The sequence below is a fragment of the Tauraco erythrolophus genome, chromosome 1, assembly GCF_009769465.1.
Source record: "Tauraco erythrolophus isolate bTauEry1 chromosome 1, bTauEry1.pri, whole genome shotgun sequence".
Lineage (NCBI taxonomy): Eukaryota > Metazoa > Chordata > Aves > Musophagiformes > Musophagidae > Tauraco > Tauraco erythrolophus.
Genome location: NC_141465.1, coordinates 16,529,645 through 16,535,872, shown reverse-complemented (window position 1 = coordinate 16,535,872; position 6,228 = coordinate 16,529,645). Strand labels below are relative to the sequence as shown.

General features: G+C 55.0%; 2 non-coding genes across 2 annotated transcripts; one reads left to right on the top strand and one right to left on the bottom strand.

Moving 5' to 3' along the window:
- The first annotated feature begins 4,625 nt into the window (after positions 1 to 4,625).
- Positions 4,626 to 4,697, top strand: TRNAP-CGG (transfer RNA proline (anticodon CGG)). Its single transcript has one exon. It is a non-coding gene; the product is annotated as a tRNA-Pro (tRNA).
- A 541-nt stretch (positions 4,698 to 5,238) lies between these two features.
- On the bottom strand, positions 5,239 to 5,310 carry TRNAP-AGG (transfer RNA proline (anticodon AGG)). The gene has a single exon. It is a non-coding gene; the product is annotated as a tRNA-Pro (tRNA).
- Between the last annotated feature and the right edge of the window lie 918 nt (positions 5,311 to 6,228).

The following is a 6,228-nucleotide window of genomic DNA, read 5'->3' as shown; positions in this document are numbered from 1 at the left end:
GAACAAGAGACTGGTTTGCAATTGCTTCGGAGTTCAAAACGGAGGTGTTGGCTGACGTTCCTCAGCAACATTCTGGGACTGAGAAATCTGATTTGTGTTCTCCACAGAACCACCACTCCTGGTCCCTGTGCTCTTCCATACTGCTCCAAAATGTCTTTTTCTTCTCCCCTGCATTGGTCTTAGATGAAGTTTATCAATTACATACATACATGTATGGTGCCTTTTTGGTAGCTTCTTTTGAAATATTTTGGGGTTTCAAATTTCAGTAAATAATGTTTTAACAGTAGGAAAAGGTATGCTTTCTCCATATATGCTGTATGGCAGACAATGTGAACCCTGAACACAGGGAAAACTCTTAGGACATTGTTCATAAAGCATAAAATCCCTTCGAAGTGGGGGTCCAGCTGGCTGATCTGTGAAACAGCCAGCTGTGGTAGGCAATTTTTCTATGTGCTTCAACTTTGGGGTGGTTTTAGTGCTGGTGGACAGTAACAAGCAACAGATTTGATGCACAGAAAAGACGAGCTGCATAGGACAACAGGGCAAATTTTCTTATCTGGCTCTGGGCTCCAGTCCAGATTTAGAAGGGCTGCCTGTCCATCAGTCTGTCTCACTTCCAGGCCCTATCTGATCTTTTTATTCTCTTTTGAAATTGTCAGTGTGTGGTCACCGAGTGCCACTCGTGGTGGAAAGCATCCTGGCTTACTGGGAACAGCTGATTGATTTTATGTAGGTCGCATAAGAGGTCTTAGATGGCTCAGCTTCCAGGTGGATGGCCTGGCTGAATATGAATTGGCGAAGGCCAGGTAGCGAGTCCCTCCTAAGTACTCAGGCATTGTACTAGATTTGCATTTACTCTTGGGGTACTAGTTAAGTCATGGGTCTAGCAGCTGCTAAGCCAAAAAAACATCACATCTGGAGAGTATTTGTTGCCCGTAAGGAATAAGTTATGCAGGGAAAGACAGAGAACAGACCCTCACCTGACCAGTTTCCTGACAGTAGTACTTGAAGCTGTATCTGCGGGGCTGAAAAAAAAGCTGCTCTGGCTCAAGGTCATGGGGCTCATGTCCACAGCGTGGCGTGGAGTTGTGGACAAGGCCGGGCTTGCTGGAGACAGCGAGCCAGACTTGTCCAAAGCTGAGCCAAGGAGTCAGCTAGCTGTTAGGTGATGCGAACGGCCAGGGGCGAGTGCTTGAACCCGCCGCCACCCACCTAGTACCCAGCAACAAAGGTGCAGCTACAGAGACCAAAGGCAGAACCAGCCAACTCCTCCCTCTGTCCCAAAGCTCCTCCTAGCAAATGTTAAGGTGAGCAAAATCAGAGGCTTGGGTTCTCCCTCTCCCTGTGGACAGGCAAAAGCATTTTACACAACACAGCCCACATCCATCCTCAAGTGGGCTCTGAAACACAGCAGCATTACAAACCCCATGGTTTTGAGGGATATCCCCTTTCTGTCCACCGCCTCTAAAATCACGAGGAAAGAAGTGGCTCTGTGCCCTGCCTTTCTTTTTCCCAGGTGAGAGCACTGAGATGTCATTTGCTGAGAGCCAGAGGTGTTGCCCCTCTGGTGTAGCACGGGCTTGTTGGCAAAGACAACCCCCACATCCTTTTGAGCCATGTTGTGGAGCATTGTTGCCTTTGAATCCATTTTAATCTGTTTGTTGAAGCTTGTATTCCAGGGCAGGCTGCAATCATCCCCTGTACCCCGTTTCTTCTCTCAGCAGAGTGTCCCATCTGGATGTGAGTGATTGTGCCTTACTGTATATATAGACATACGTGTGCCTGTTTAGAGACTGAGTATGTGTGTCCCGAGCAAGGGAGTGGAAATCCGAGGGAGAAACAGAAGAAATAAATGGTGGAATAAAACCAAAACAAAATCTGTGTGTTTCCTTCTGGGGAGATGAAGGAGCCTGAGGAAGGACAGAGAGAGCTGGTAGCAGCAGGCAGAATATGAGTGGGATTTCCACTGCCATTGGAACAGTTGAACATTCAATTTTTATTTAATCTGTGGTATTTTTTACTTTTGGGGAAAAGCAATAACCAATGTGCTTAGCCCACAAAGGAAGACGTTCTTTGAGGCAAGCAGCGACACTGAAGACTGCCACATTCCCTGCCCCAGCCCTGCAGGTGTGTAGGAACAGAAGGAAGCAATGCCGTCTCACCTAGTGCCATTTCTCCAACAGCATCCTTGTGCAGGGGAAGCATAAAAAAAAGCAAGACAACACACAGTGATCCTTCCTGTGAGATTTCCCAGCTGCTGGCAAGCAACAGCTTAGAGACTTTCTGTGCCAGAAGTTGCATCACCATCTTCTTCCTTGACAGCTTTACAAGTTGCAGGGAAAACTCCTGTTTCTCAGCTGAAGGCATCCACACATCCCTCTTGGGGCGATGCTCGCTCAGGCAGCGCACAAACCTCTGCAGGCCAAGCGAGAGCAATTTTAGAAAAGACTCCTTGACCAGCGTTAGCATCATGACACTGTGAAAGCAGAGGATACTTGTGGGCATGTATCCCTGCCCCATCCGTACTATCAGTAAACGTGGGCTTGGGCGGTATGGTCTTGTGTCCACAAAGTGTACAGAGTCAAAAGGTTTTGACTGAAATGTCGGCACAGCTTAGCTTGGTGTATAGGGTGGGGGCCCTTGTTCAGACTCTTATGTACCTATCACATTCCCGAGGCAGAAGTGTGTGCTGTCAGGTGTAAGGACTCTGATGGTAGAACAGGAAAGTGACCTTGTCATTGAAAATGCAGACGGAAACTCTCTAACACAGTTTGTAGCATTACAAAGCAGGCATTACTTTATTGCAGAGCTGGATGCACGGGGGATATCTCCACCCAGAATGCACACCCGGGACAGAATCTTAGTTATACACTGGTATCATACATATTCATAACGTTTCCCCAAAATCGTACATATTCAGTGTTATTCTCTTAAACAACTGGTTCGTTTTCTCGCCCAGCATGTAAATTACTTCGCATGCCCAGCCCATTGCCTCCGCCCCTTTCTTTTGGGTCTGGGATACGTTTAGGGTAGGTGGTCCATGAGTCAGTGGTCGCCATCTCCCCCTGCTGGAATTGCCTTTCCTCCAGTTACTGCTGCACATGCTGACAATCTAAAACATGAGAACGAAGTTTATGCATTTTCTGGGATGTTTCCCCTTCAAGGATGGCCAACTCTCACTGGGCAGTTTTCCAATGAATCAGTCTATATAGCTTCAAGGATGGTCATCCTGTTCTCAAACCTTGTGTGCCTGCCTGTCTTTTGATATGTGCAAACAGCCTACCAAACCCTTCATTCAATTCTTTCGCAGAATTTAACTCCTTCATTGTTTGATAACAACCTCGGCAAGAAAAATCGGATATAATCTATGTAAGATTAAAAAAAAGGAAAAGCACAGACCTTACAGGCCAGAAGACCTTTAAACTGGGGGGGGGGCAGGATGGAAAACAGAGCAAGAATAACTATAAACTGGAGGAAGGAATGCAGCACAAGAGTGAGGAGACCGTTGCAGTTGTGTTGGGCTGGGATCTTACTGGTTTTACGGTTATTTTTTGATCGGACTGTGTTTAAACTGTAGCGTGAGCCACAAGAAAAATGTTCAGTGGAGAAGGACTGAGAGCAATTACTGGCGGGAGGAACAGACTTGTTTGAAAGATCTGGGATGCAAGGGAGGCTGATCCAGAGGTGTGAAAGCATGAGGGGGAAGCGCGAGGGTGACAGGAGGCATTAACAGGACACAGCACATCGGAGACGACGTGGAAGCCAAAGTGCCGTGGAGTGGGGTCAGAAACCAAAGGGAACGCCACCGGCTCCTCTGGGCCCCAGCACGCGACAAACACTCTCCCAGTGCTCAGGCGCTTTTCCCAGAAGCCCAAGGCCCTCCGTTAAGCCATTTCCCTCCGCTGGTTCCCAGCTGCTCCTGGGCTGCTTGCGGGAAGGGAATCGCCACCTGCCTCGCACCTCCCCTCACCGCACCCTCGGGGCTGCCATGAGAGGGTTCCTACACACTTCCATAGGCAGTTACGTGCGTGTCTCCCGCACGCAGCCCCGCAGCGGAGCGCCGAGCCCGCCGCCGCCCCCCGTTATACCTCGAGGGGGCGCGGGGCCCAATGGCTCGCCAAGCGCGGGCCGGGATAAACCAAAGCCGTTCCGGGAGGGATGCGGCGCTTCCCATTCCCCCCTTCCCCGCCGCTGAGAATGAGCTCGCCCGGCTGGGAGCCGCGCTGGCCGCTCCTCGCCGCCACGCGCGTCTGGCGCGAGGGCGAAGCACGCGAGGGGCCGTTCGTGCCCCCCCTCGGAAAAGCGCGGGAGTGGTATCTGCGTCGGGGAGCGCCGCGGGGGCCGCTGCTCCCCCCCCCCCCCCGGCGATTTGGAATCGTCTCTACCGAGCGGAGTCGTAGGATCGGGGGAAGGGCGATACCACGGGTTACCTTGGCGGGGGGGGAGGAGGGAAATCGCAGCAGCCTCCGCAATTACGTAGAGGAACAGTGTCTTGCGAGGCGGTGGGCAGAACCATTGGGAATCGGGGGGGGGGGGGGGGGGGAAGGGCAGAGTGGTGAAGGCGCTGGGCGGGAGGAGGCGGGAAGGGAGAGAAGTACTGAGCTGGGGAGAGAGCAAGAGAGAGCGGCTCGTTGGTCTAGGGGTATGATTCTCGCTTCGGGTGCGAGAGGTCCCGGGTTCAAATCCCGGACGAGCCCGCTGGAAAAGGGGGAGTAACAACCTCCTATTTTGCCGCCGCGGCGCCCCTCGGCGTTTTTGCTGTCGGGGCGCCTCGGGCCCACCCGCGGCGGAAGGGTGAGCTCGGGGGAAGGAGTCGGAGCTGGCGCCGGGGAAAAGGCAGCCTCCGCGGTAGCACGGCCGTGGGTTGCGGAGGTAGAGCCGCTGTGTGAGGCACAGGTGGGCGGTGGGGAAGCGGTAGGAGCCGTCCCGCCGCCTAGGGGCTTCGCAGAGTTTTAGGGAAGGGGGAAGGCAGGGACCTTGCGGAGAAAACTGGGGGCAGCGGCGCTCTGTGCGAGGGGAAGAGGGGGCGTAAGACGGGAGGAACGGCCCCTTGTGAGTTGTTAACGCTCACTCCTTGCATTAAAAAAGAACGTGTCGCATTTTAAATCCTCTCTCCTTTGCAGCGTGTCGCAGCCGCCGCCGTCTGCCCAGGAGCGCGGCGGAGGGCACCGGTTTGCGTCACTGGGGCTGGGAAGGTAAGGGGGAGGGGGGTAAAAGGAGAAAGGAAAAAAAAAAAATGGGCTCGTCCGGGATTTGAACCCGGGACCTCTCGCACCCTAAGCGAGAATCATACCCCTAGACCAACGAGCCGCCGCGAGAAAAAGTTTTTCTCCCTTCCAGAGGAACACTTGAGACCTGCCGCGCGGCTCGGCCTGGCCCAGCGGCCGCCACCGCCCACCGCCGCCCGCCCCGGCCGGGGGGGGGGCCTGCCCGCAGCGGGGGGCGGTGCAGGCCGCGGGCTGCGCTGTCGGTCGGAGCCGGGGCAGGCTGCAGGCGCGGGCGGGGACCGTCTGCCAGGCCCGAGCGCTCTCTTCTGCCGCGGCCGCGCCTACGAGCTCCGAATGCGGACGGTCGGGAAGTCCCGAAAACAGCGTTGCGTGAACGAGAGGTGTAAGCAGGCTTCGCGGCAGCCGAGTGTCCGCAGGCTGGTGCCCGCCGGTAGTCTGGTTCGTCACAGCAGCCCGCGGGCGGTGGAGGCCGCAGTTCCCCCCTGCCTCAACCTGGGAGGCCCCGGCGCGGCGGGTTCCCTCCGCCGGTGCCCGTGAGGGGTACGTGTGCCACCCGGGCGGCCGCCGCCCGCAGCCGCCGGAACGCCCGCCCGGCCGGTGCGGCCCGCGGCCCGCCAAAGAGCGGTCGGGGCCTGCGGGGACTGCCCTCCTGCGGCGGCCTCGTGGGACAGCTCGAACAAATCCCGGGTGCGCAGCCGGTCCTGCCTTTTTTCGGTGCTCCGTGTCACTAACGAGGCACGCACACACTCCCTGTGCGCGCTGGCGCTCTCCAGGATTCTTCCAGTCACTGTGGCAAACCTGTCTACCCTTGGGTGCAAAATCTGCCTGAAACACGCCTCGCCATTAGCCGCAGCAGCCAAACCACAAATCCCACCTGACAGAAAGGAATTGGTTCATTTCCCCAATTTAAAACTGCACTACAGCCACGCAGTGGTGACGCTGCTTTCCTGTTCTGCAGGTGACAGTTCTATGCATGCACAGAAGCACAGAATCACAGAAT